Below are 8,116 nucleotides of genomic sequence, written 5' to 3'. Positions count from 1 at the left end.
CCCTAATCTCTTGAGTCTGATCCTAAATTGTGCAAGAAGAAGTTCGTGATCTGAACTACAGTCAGCGCCAGGCCTTGTTTTTACCGACTGTATAGATGTCCACCACCTTTGGCTGCAAAGGATGTAGTCAATCTGATTTCGGTGTTGTCCATCTGGTGAAGTCCATGTATAAAGCCGTCTCTTAGGTTGTTGGAAGAGAGTGTTTGTTATGTGGAGTGAGTTGTCTTGGCAAAATTCTTTCAGCCTATGTCCTGCTTCGTTTTGTTCTCCCAGGCCATGCTTACCTGTAATTCCAGGTGTCATTTGACTGCCCACCTTAGCATTCCAGTCTCCTGTGATGAAAATAACATCTCTTTTAGGCATGTTGTCCAGTAGGTGTTGCAGATCCTCCTAGAACTGCTCTACTTCAGCTTCTTCAGCATCTGTGGTTGGGGCGTATATTTGGATCACTGTGATGTTTTTTGGATTGTAACCAAGCACTGCTTTAGCCACTTTACTATTAATTATGAAGGCTACTCCATTTCTTCTGTGGTCCTCTTGTCCACAGTAGTAGATCTGGTGGTCATTTGATGTGAAGTGGTCCATTCCAGTCCATTTCAGTTCACTGAGGCCCAAAATGTCTATCTTTAATCTTGACATCTCACCAATAACCACATCCAATTTGTCCTGGCTCATAGATCTTACATTCCAGGTTCCAGTGGTGTGTTGATCCTTAGAACATCGGATTCGCCGTTCACAACCAGCACCGTGGGCCGCTAGCCGTCCTTTCGGCTTTGAGCTAGCTGCGTCATCACGTCTGGGGCTAGTTGAACTCATCCTCTGTTCCTCCCCAGTAGCATTTTGACCATCTTCCGACCTGAGGGTCTCATCTTCCAATGGTATACCAACATATCTCTGGTTGTACTGATCCATTTAGTTTTCACGGCAAGAATACTGGGGTGGGTTGCCATTACCTTCCCCAGGGATCGCATTTAGTCTGGCCTCTCTGTCATGGCCGTCCTGTCTTGGGTGGCCCTTCACGGTTTAGCTCATGGCATCATTGAGGTGCTCAAGCTCCAGCACCACGACAAGGTAACGATCCTTTGCTGAAGAAACATTGGTATGAAATAAATTTCTTCACCGTCACTTCTCCCAAGCTATAGTTAGGGTTGTTGCAATGTATACTTCTGTCTCTTAAGCTTAAATGTGGTATATTTTGAGTGAGCTCTTTTAAATTATTTGATCTTGATTTTTTAAGATACTTGATACTAATTTTTTCTAATGTTTCTTGCCATAATCAAGTCAAATACAAATAGCATTTCCAGTCATCCTTTTTTTTCCCCTGCTATTCAATTGTGTCCGATTCTCAGAGACTGCCTGGACAAGTCCCTGCAGTTTTCTTGGCAAGGGTTTTCAGAAGTGGTTTGCCACTGCCTTCTTCCCAGGGCTGAGAGAGCCTGACTGGCCCGAGGTCGCCCAGCTGGCTTTGTGCCTACGGCGGGACTAGAACTCACAGTTTCCCAGTTTCTAGCTTGCTGCCTTAACCGCTACATCAAACTGGCTCTCTCCAGTAATCTAATGTTCATTTAAATATAAGGGGAAAAGTTTCTGGTGTTAAGCACTGTAGAACAACAGAACAGTCTACCTTTGGAAGTTGTAGGATCTCCATCTCTGGAAGTTTTTTTTAAAAAGGCTGAACAGCCAACTCTGATGAATGGCTTAATTGTTTTTTCTGCACATTGCAGAGGGTTGGACTAGATGATCCTTGTGGTCCCTTCCACCTTTGTGATTCTGTGATTCACTATGATTCTCTGTTTAATATCTAGTGGTAGCAAATGAGATTATGTTGAGTTTTGAATTTGCTCAAACCAGAAAGCAGGTAGTTAAAAATTTAAGCTTCTGTCTATTTAAGGAACATGTCAATACTAGATCAAATTGTCATTTGAAATAATAACAGAAAATTGTTATAATTTAACACAACATTCTCTTCACACCCTTCCCTCCCTCATTCCATTCTGGCCTCTTTTGTGTCGCAGAATCATTAAACAATAACATCAGCAAGACTTCAAAAGTTGCCAGACTGTCTACACGTTGCCAAATTGTCTGGAAACTGGCACACTGATTTTCATTTTATCAAAAGGATAAATCCAACAGTGCTTCAACATTCCAACAGTTTCAACGTTAAGACTGGAGGGTAGGAAATTGGGTTGATCAAGATATTAGTTACAGGGGGGAAATGCAGCTTTAGCAAAAAAGGGAATTTCCTATAAAGTAGCAATCATGTCTCAACCAACAGATTAATTTGCTCTATATAAGGACAAGGAATTGGCAGTCATGAAGATATCTTTATTACAGGGGTACTGTTAAAATGATTTCCTGAGAGTTACAGTCCCTAGTGTACCCATCAACATAAAACCTGGACATGAAGGAGTCAGGCCAGCTACCTGAATTTTAATCTTCAAAACAGTTTGAAAATAATTTAGGTTGCAAAAGTGTAGTTTCTCACTTTCAGACCAAATCAGATTATTTAAATTCTCTCATGCTATTTCAATTCATGAACATCCTTTATTTGTTGGTAAAATGTGAGATTTAGGTTCTTTCTAATGTTTCATGCCCCCTTGTAAAAAGCTACTTCCAAATCTCCAAAAGTAAATGGAGATTTACTCAAGGTCTTAAATACACAGAAACCTGACACACTCATTTTTTAATAGGCAGGCAGACTACTGTTTATTTAGCTTTTGAGAACTAGTCTAAATTACGCCTTAAGTAAGAGGGGAAAGAACCCTAGGTTTCAATTAACAGATTGTCTCTCATACTGACTATGGAATAATTGGGGTTTAAGTGAAATGTATGTGCATGAGGGTGTGTGTGTGTGTTTGTGTGTGTAAATATTTCCACACTGCTCTATTTGAGTTATCTCTTTTATTTTCTGTAAAAGGGCAGAATTTCCCAGTAACTTCCCACAATTATGAATGGAAACTGATTAACCTAAATTCATCTTTAAAATAATTACTATTTATTTCTAGCGCGCTAACAGTCCACTAAGTCAGCCAGTTTGGTGTAGTTGTTAAGACATCAGGCTAGAACCTGGGAGACTGTGAATTCTAGTCCAACCATAGGCATAAAACGAGCTGAGTGACCTTGGGCTCTCTCTCTCAGCCCTAGGAAACAGGCAAGGCAAACAACTTCTGAAAAACCTTGCCAAGAAAACTGCAGGGACCTGTACAGGCAGTTGCCAGGAGTCAAAAGCCAACTCAAAGGCACACATACAACACCTAAAGAAAAGGCACTATTTCTTCACCTAAAGAAATTGGAGATGTAGGATGATACTGATACAAAATGGATGAACTGCCATAAGAAATGTCATGGAAAGTGGAAAATGAAAATATTATTGTGAAACTGATATTCTTCTGTAATGTCAGTGTCAGATTTGTGAAAGCTTAAGTTTCCTCTTTACAAATTACTGACCTTGGTCTGCCTAACAGAAAAAAAAATCTAAAATGGGAATATGTAATCCCAAATGCTTAATTGTTACATGGCATATATGCAATTTCCACATATTCTATTTGTTATACATTACATTAATATTAAATATTTCATATATTTATTTCCTTCATTCACATTTACTGTACTTGCATTCCGAGTGCAATCTCTTTGGTGCATTTACAAAATTACTCAACAACAAGGTTTGGTGGATTCTACTAAGCACTTTTTAAAATAAGATTGCAAGTAACTGTATTATATTGTGTATCTGTAAACCTTGGAAGAACAAAGGTGTAACACTTGCCAGATCCCATAAGGTTTTTCACATGCAGATGTCTTGCTATTTGGGAAACTAACAGGTTTTGTAACAGATGCTCAAAGTAGTCAAATATGAGAACATTGATCTCCTGTAGGAAAGACTGAATTATACACATCTCTTCCTTAATCAGGTAATTATAGCTGTCAAAGCAGATTACATGAAATGCCTTCTTATGCTATCCAATCTGTGGATGCTTAGGTTCAAACTGTCATTCAGCTTTAAGGTTCGCTGAGTAACTTTCAGCCAGTCATCATCATTCAACTAAACTATTTTATTTTATAGGATTGCTGTAGATACAGTTTTGGGAAAGGGCTATATTACATCTTGAGCTCCTGGAAGAAAGACAAGATATAACTGCAGTAAATAAAATACACAGAGAACTATGATAATAAGAGTTGCATCTAAACCATTCAATTGAAAAAAAAAGTCCTGTCCTAAATTTTAAGAATTATTTTGTTTAATAAAATACAATTATATATGCATTTATTCCAATTATATTATATTGAGAAATGTCACTAGGTCTTATATAGTATGATGCTAGAATATCCAAGCAGAGGGTTCCAGGATGTCTGCCATAAAAGTCTCTCTCTGTGTGTAAAATGCTAACCATAACCATGAGGTTACATTATTTTCAGGTTTGTGTGTGTGAAAAGAAGGTCAAAGATTACATGCATAAAACAGAAAAAGCTTCAGAAATACTTAAACTCTTTTCACTAACTTATAAAAGTAAAATAATCATTAATCAGTAAAAGGTGAATCTTCTACCATAGTACCCTCTAATGGAATGATATAAGAAATATTAAAAGAAACTCATCAGCTTAAATAAATGTGCGTATTATCTAATTGTTATAGTGTTTATTAATTAATATATATCAATATAATCCTAGTTAAAATGCGTTATCCTCATATAATATTTAGGTCTATCTCTTAACAACATAGTGGGAACAGTCAATTCCCAAACTTGAAATTTATCAAGGTATACATGGATATTCTGTAAGTACATCATTTTTCCCCCACACTTGGGATTACATACATTATTGTCATGATAAGTGTCAATATGTTCTGAGTTGTGAAAAACTTCAAATTCAGGAAGTAAATATTCTCAGATAATCAAGTTAAAGAATTATCTATCATTATTTGCTACTATTTGAAGTCCATTTTTGAAAAAAATGTATCAAACTCTTATCAAGCTTATCAAACTCTTAGAGATCTACAACCATGTATATTATCTGATCGAACAGTGAAAGTTTTACGTTTTGAAGTCTCAATATGATGTAATTATAAGGCCTTAGAATATCAGTACAGAATGCAGTTTGAGTCCCATATTTATCAGTAACAGCACTGTTATGTGCATTCTTTGATTTATTAAAATGACATGAGAGAAATCCCCACAACTTAAGTAATGAATTAGATAATTTAGATGAGAGCGAGCTGCAGTGAATTCAATTTTCTCTTTTAGTAGAAATACCCTACATATTATTTTAATAGATTCCACTGTAAAGTAAATATAACAACACAGAGATATATTAAAATAGTAGTAGTATTAGCAGTATAAAGAGAAGGATGTACTATATATAATTGGAACAAATTTGGCTTTCAGTAATTTACACAATTCAATTCATATCACAATTCATAGAATTGTGATAACAGTTATCAGAGAATTTTAATTCTTCTTTCAATATATGTAGTAGCTTTATAATTTGCCTGCCACCTGCCTTTACTCCTGGTGTTAACTCCATGGATAATTTCCAAAGAACTAGGGGCTTGATGAGAATCCTATTTCCCATCTATTAATTGCCAATTTCCATCACAACTTATTAATAATTGTCCAGAATCCACCAAATTGTGCATATTTGGTAGTGCCAAGATCTTAGATTGTTCCTTTTATTCACAAGCCATTAATGTCTTCATCACACTTGGAAACAGTAGGCTACAGCTACTATCATAGCTACAGTCACTTTACGAGCAAGCTTTACACTGACATACCAGCTTGCATTTTCTTCCGGCACCCAGTTACTCAACACTTCAACCTATGAATTATTCTTCATTCACCAAGTTTTATTCCAGCAATTGGAATGAAAAGAAGCTGTCTATCTATATGGAGAGCAGATGCACAACACATTAAACAGATGCACAACACATTGTGGTAACAGTCACTATATGGGTCAATTTAAAACCACTCCATCAGGTACCATAGCCTAAAGCAATCTTTTCAATGTGAAGAGATCTATAGGTTTGAACATGTTTATTTGGCAGCCTGTTCTTAACATAGTGACAGGAAGTGAGGGAATGTATAAATGAAATAGCATATTCAGAAAGAATTTATTTTTGATATTGCTAATATATTAAAAAACTAACAGGTGACTTGAGAGAAGGAATGTCTCTAAGCCTGACTGATGTATTATTATGAAAGCAAATATGACTTCCTCGTTACTAGTAAGACTGCTGCTCCAAGGACAGTACACAGCATTCTAAAGATGGTTAAATAAGCATGAAGCCTCATATCTGTAAACACAGGGCAACATTCATCAGGCAGCTATTGTACTGTCTCTATTCCTTAACTGAATAATACAATTTATTACTTTAATTTGGACAGCAATGCATTCATATAATTTTGGAAAAAATCTTATCTCCAAAACAGTTTTGATTCAAGTGTAATAAAATAGAATTGAAATGTTCAAAGAATTCCATTTCATAGAGACTCAATGAAAGTGACAGCAAAAGAGACAACAAAAGTAGAAAAAGTCCGATCTGCTTATAGAGCAAACCCTGCAAGGGAGTAAATTTGCTAGCAGTTCTTAACATTTTCATACAAGCAGTTTTTCTTAGCAGTCCTTAACATTTCTGTGTAAGAACTGTCATCATCCTAAATGCGTAACACGCATACAGACACGTACACATCATCAGAACTTTACTAGAATAAAGTGAGAATTTTCAGCAACATCTGAGGAATATTAACAAGAAATTTAATTACTCGCTGGAACAGCACAAGCAACCAATCTGGGACATATTTCTAACAATGCAGATCTGAATAGGTCTGGGAAGAAGTGAAATGGCAGGTCTATTGATTTATCTTAGAATCTCCTAGTTCATGCTGGCATAACAGGCAGAAGTCTGGAGACTGCTTTTACTAAGTTTTCAAATTTTGTGGAACTTTTTATTTTAAACCACTTTGCCTATTGGAAATAACATGAGGAAAATTTGTATGTGGGGCCCACTTAAGAAATAGAATCCAGGTCCCCTTCATGAGAATAGAGGGGCTCTGAATCTCACCAATCCATAGTTGATCCACAATCTGTTCAACATGTGAAACTCTTAATCTGATACCTAATTACACTGAACCTGCAATGTCTATTATCCTTCCATGAATGCAACTGAGCAGAGCTTCCACTGCTGAATCCCCTCTTCCCTGGCAGGAAAGCATGAATGTTGCAGATTAGCTGCCCACATTAGGATTGTTCTGTGGCCCTGGATCCAACCATGCATATTTCATAAACATGCTAATTTTCATAAGTTCAATAATCTGATAGGACTTCCCATTTCAAAAAAAAAAAAAACCCTCAGAATTATAAAGACAGTCCCAAAATATATAGTTGAAAATCTAACAGACCCTATATTTGTTTCAATATACATGATCTTTTTATAATTGTTCATGACTTAAGAGTCATATTAGACCAATGGTTATAATGCACTAAAAATACAAAAATGAAGAGAGACAATAATTTTAAAGAAAACTACTATGAACGCAGAGTTGAAAAACTTGTTTTGTCCTATTCAGGGAAAGTGTGTCTGTCTACATGCACAGGCCTATGGAATCTAAACAGCAGCTATGGCTTTGGAGCACTGGCTAGTTCAGAGAGCAGAATATTGTGCATGTTTGCTTTTTAAGGATCCTTTATCCTTAACAAGCTGTTCTGATCCTCCATATTTTTATATATGGTTATAAAGCAATTTGATACTAACATTAGTCCAATGAACAAACACACATACAAAGAGGAACTGGTTGTTTTAATGTTAACTGGCATTCAACTGTAACAGAATTTAAGAAAATGACTCAAGGGACTCAAATGGGAAAAAGAAAAAAGATCCAAATGATTAGCTACTGTTTATTTTGCTGTGATGCTTTTAATTAGTAGTCTCTAACATATCTAACATAGTACATTCAGTACAATCCTTTTGCTTTGTAGCCAATGTTCTGGCTATTTTAAAGCATTTCCATAAATATTAATTCCAAGAGTCAAACTAAAACTCATAACTCAGTTATTTTTATGAAGTACCTAGTAAGGTTCACTTAGGAATTTCATGCCAAGTTTCAAAATGTGCACCTTATCCTTC

The 8,116-nt window shown here is 36.1% G+C and overlaps 1 pseudogene; it reads right to left on the bottom strand.

Annotated features, from left to right (window-relative positions):
* LOC134496189 (craniofacial development protein 2-like) lies at positions 1-867 on the bottom strand (annotated as a pseudogene).
* Between the last annotated feature and the right edge of the window lie 7,249 nt (positions 868-8,116).

The sequence above is a fragment of the Candoia aspera genome, chromosome 4 (genome assembly GCF_035149785.1).
Source record: "Candoia aspera isolate rCanAsp1 chromosome 4, rCanAsp1.hap2, whole genome shotgun sequence".
NCBI classification, from domain to species: Eukaryota; Metazoa; Chordata; class Lepidosauria; order Squamata; family Boidae; genus Candoia; species Candoia aspera.
The sequence above is the reverse complement of the archived record's forward strand: the minus strand, read 5'-3'. Positions and strand labels throughout refer to the sequence as shown.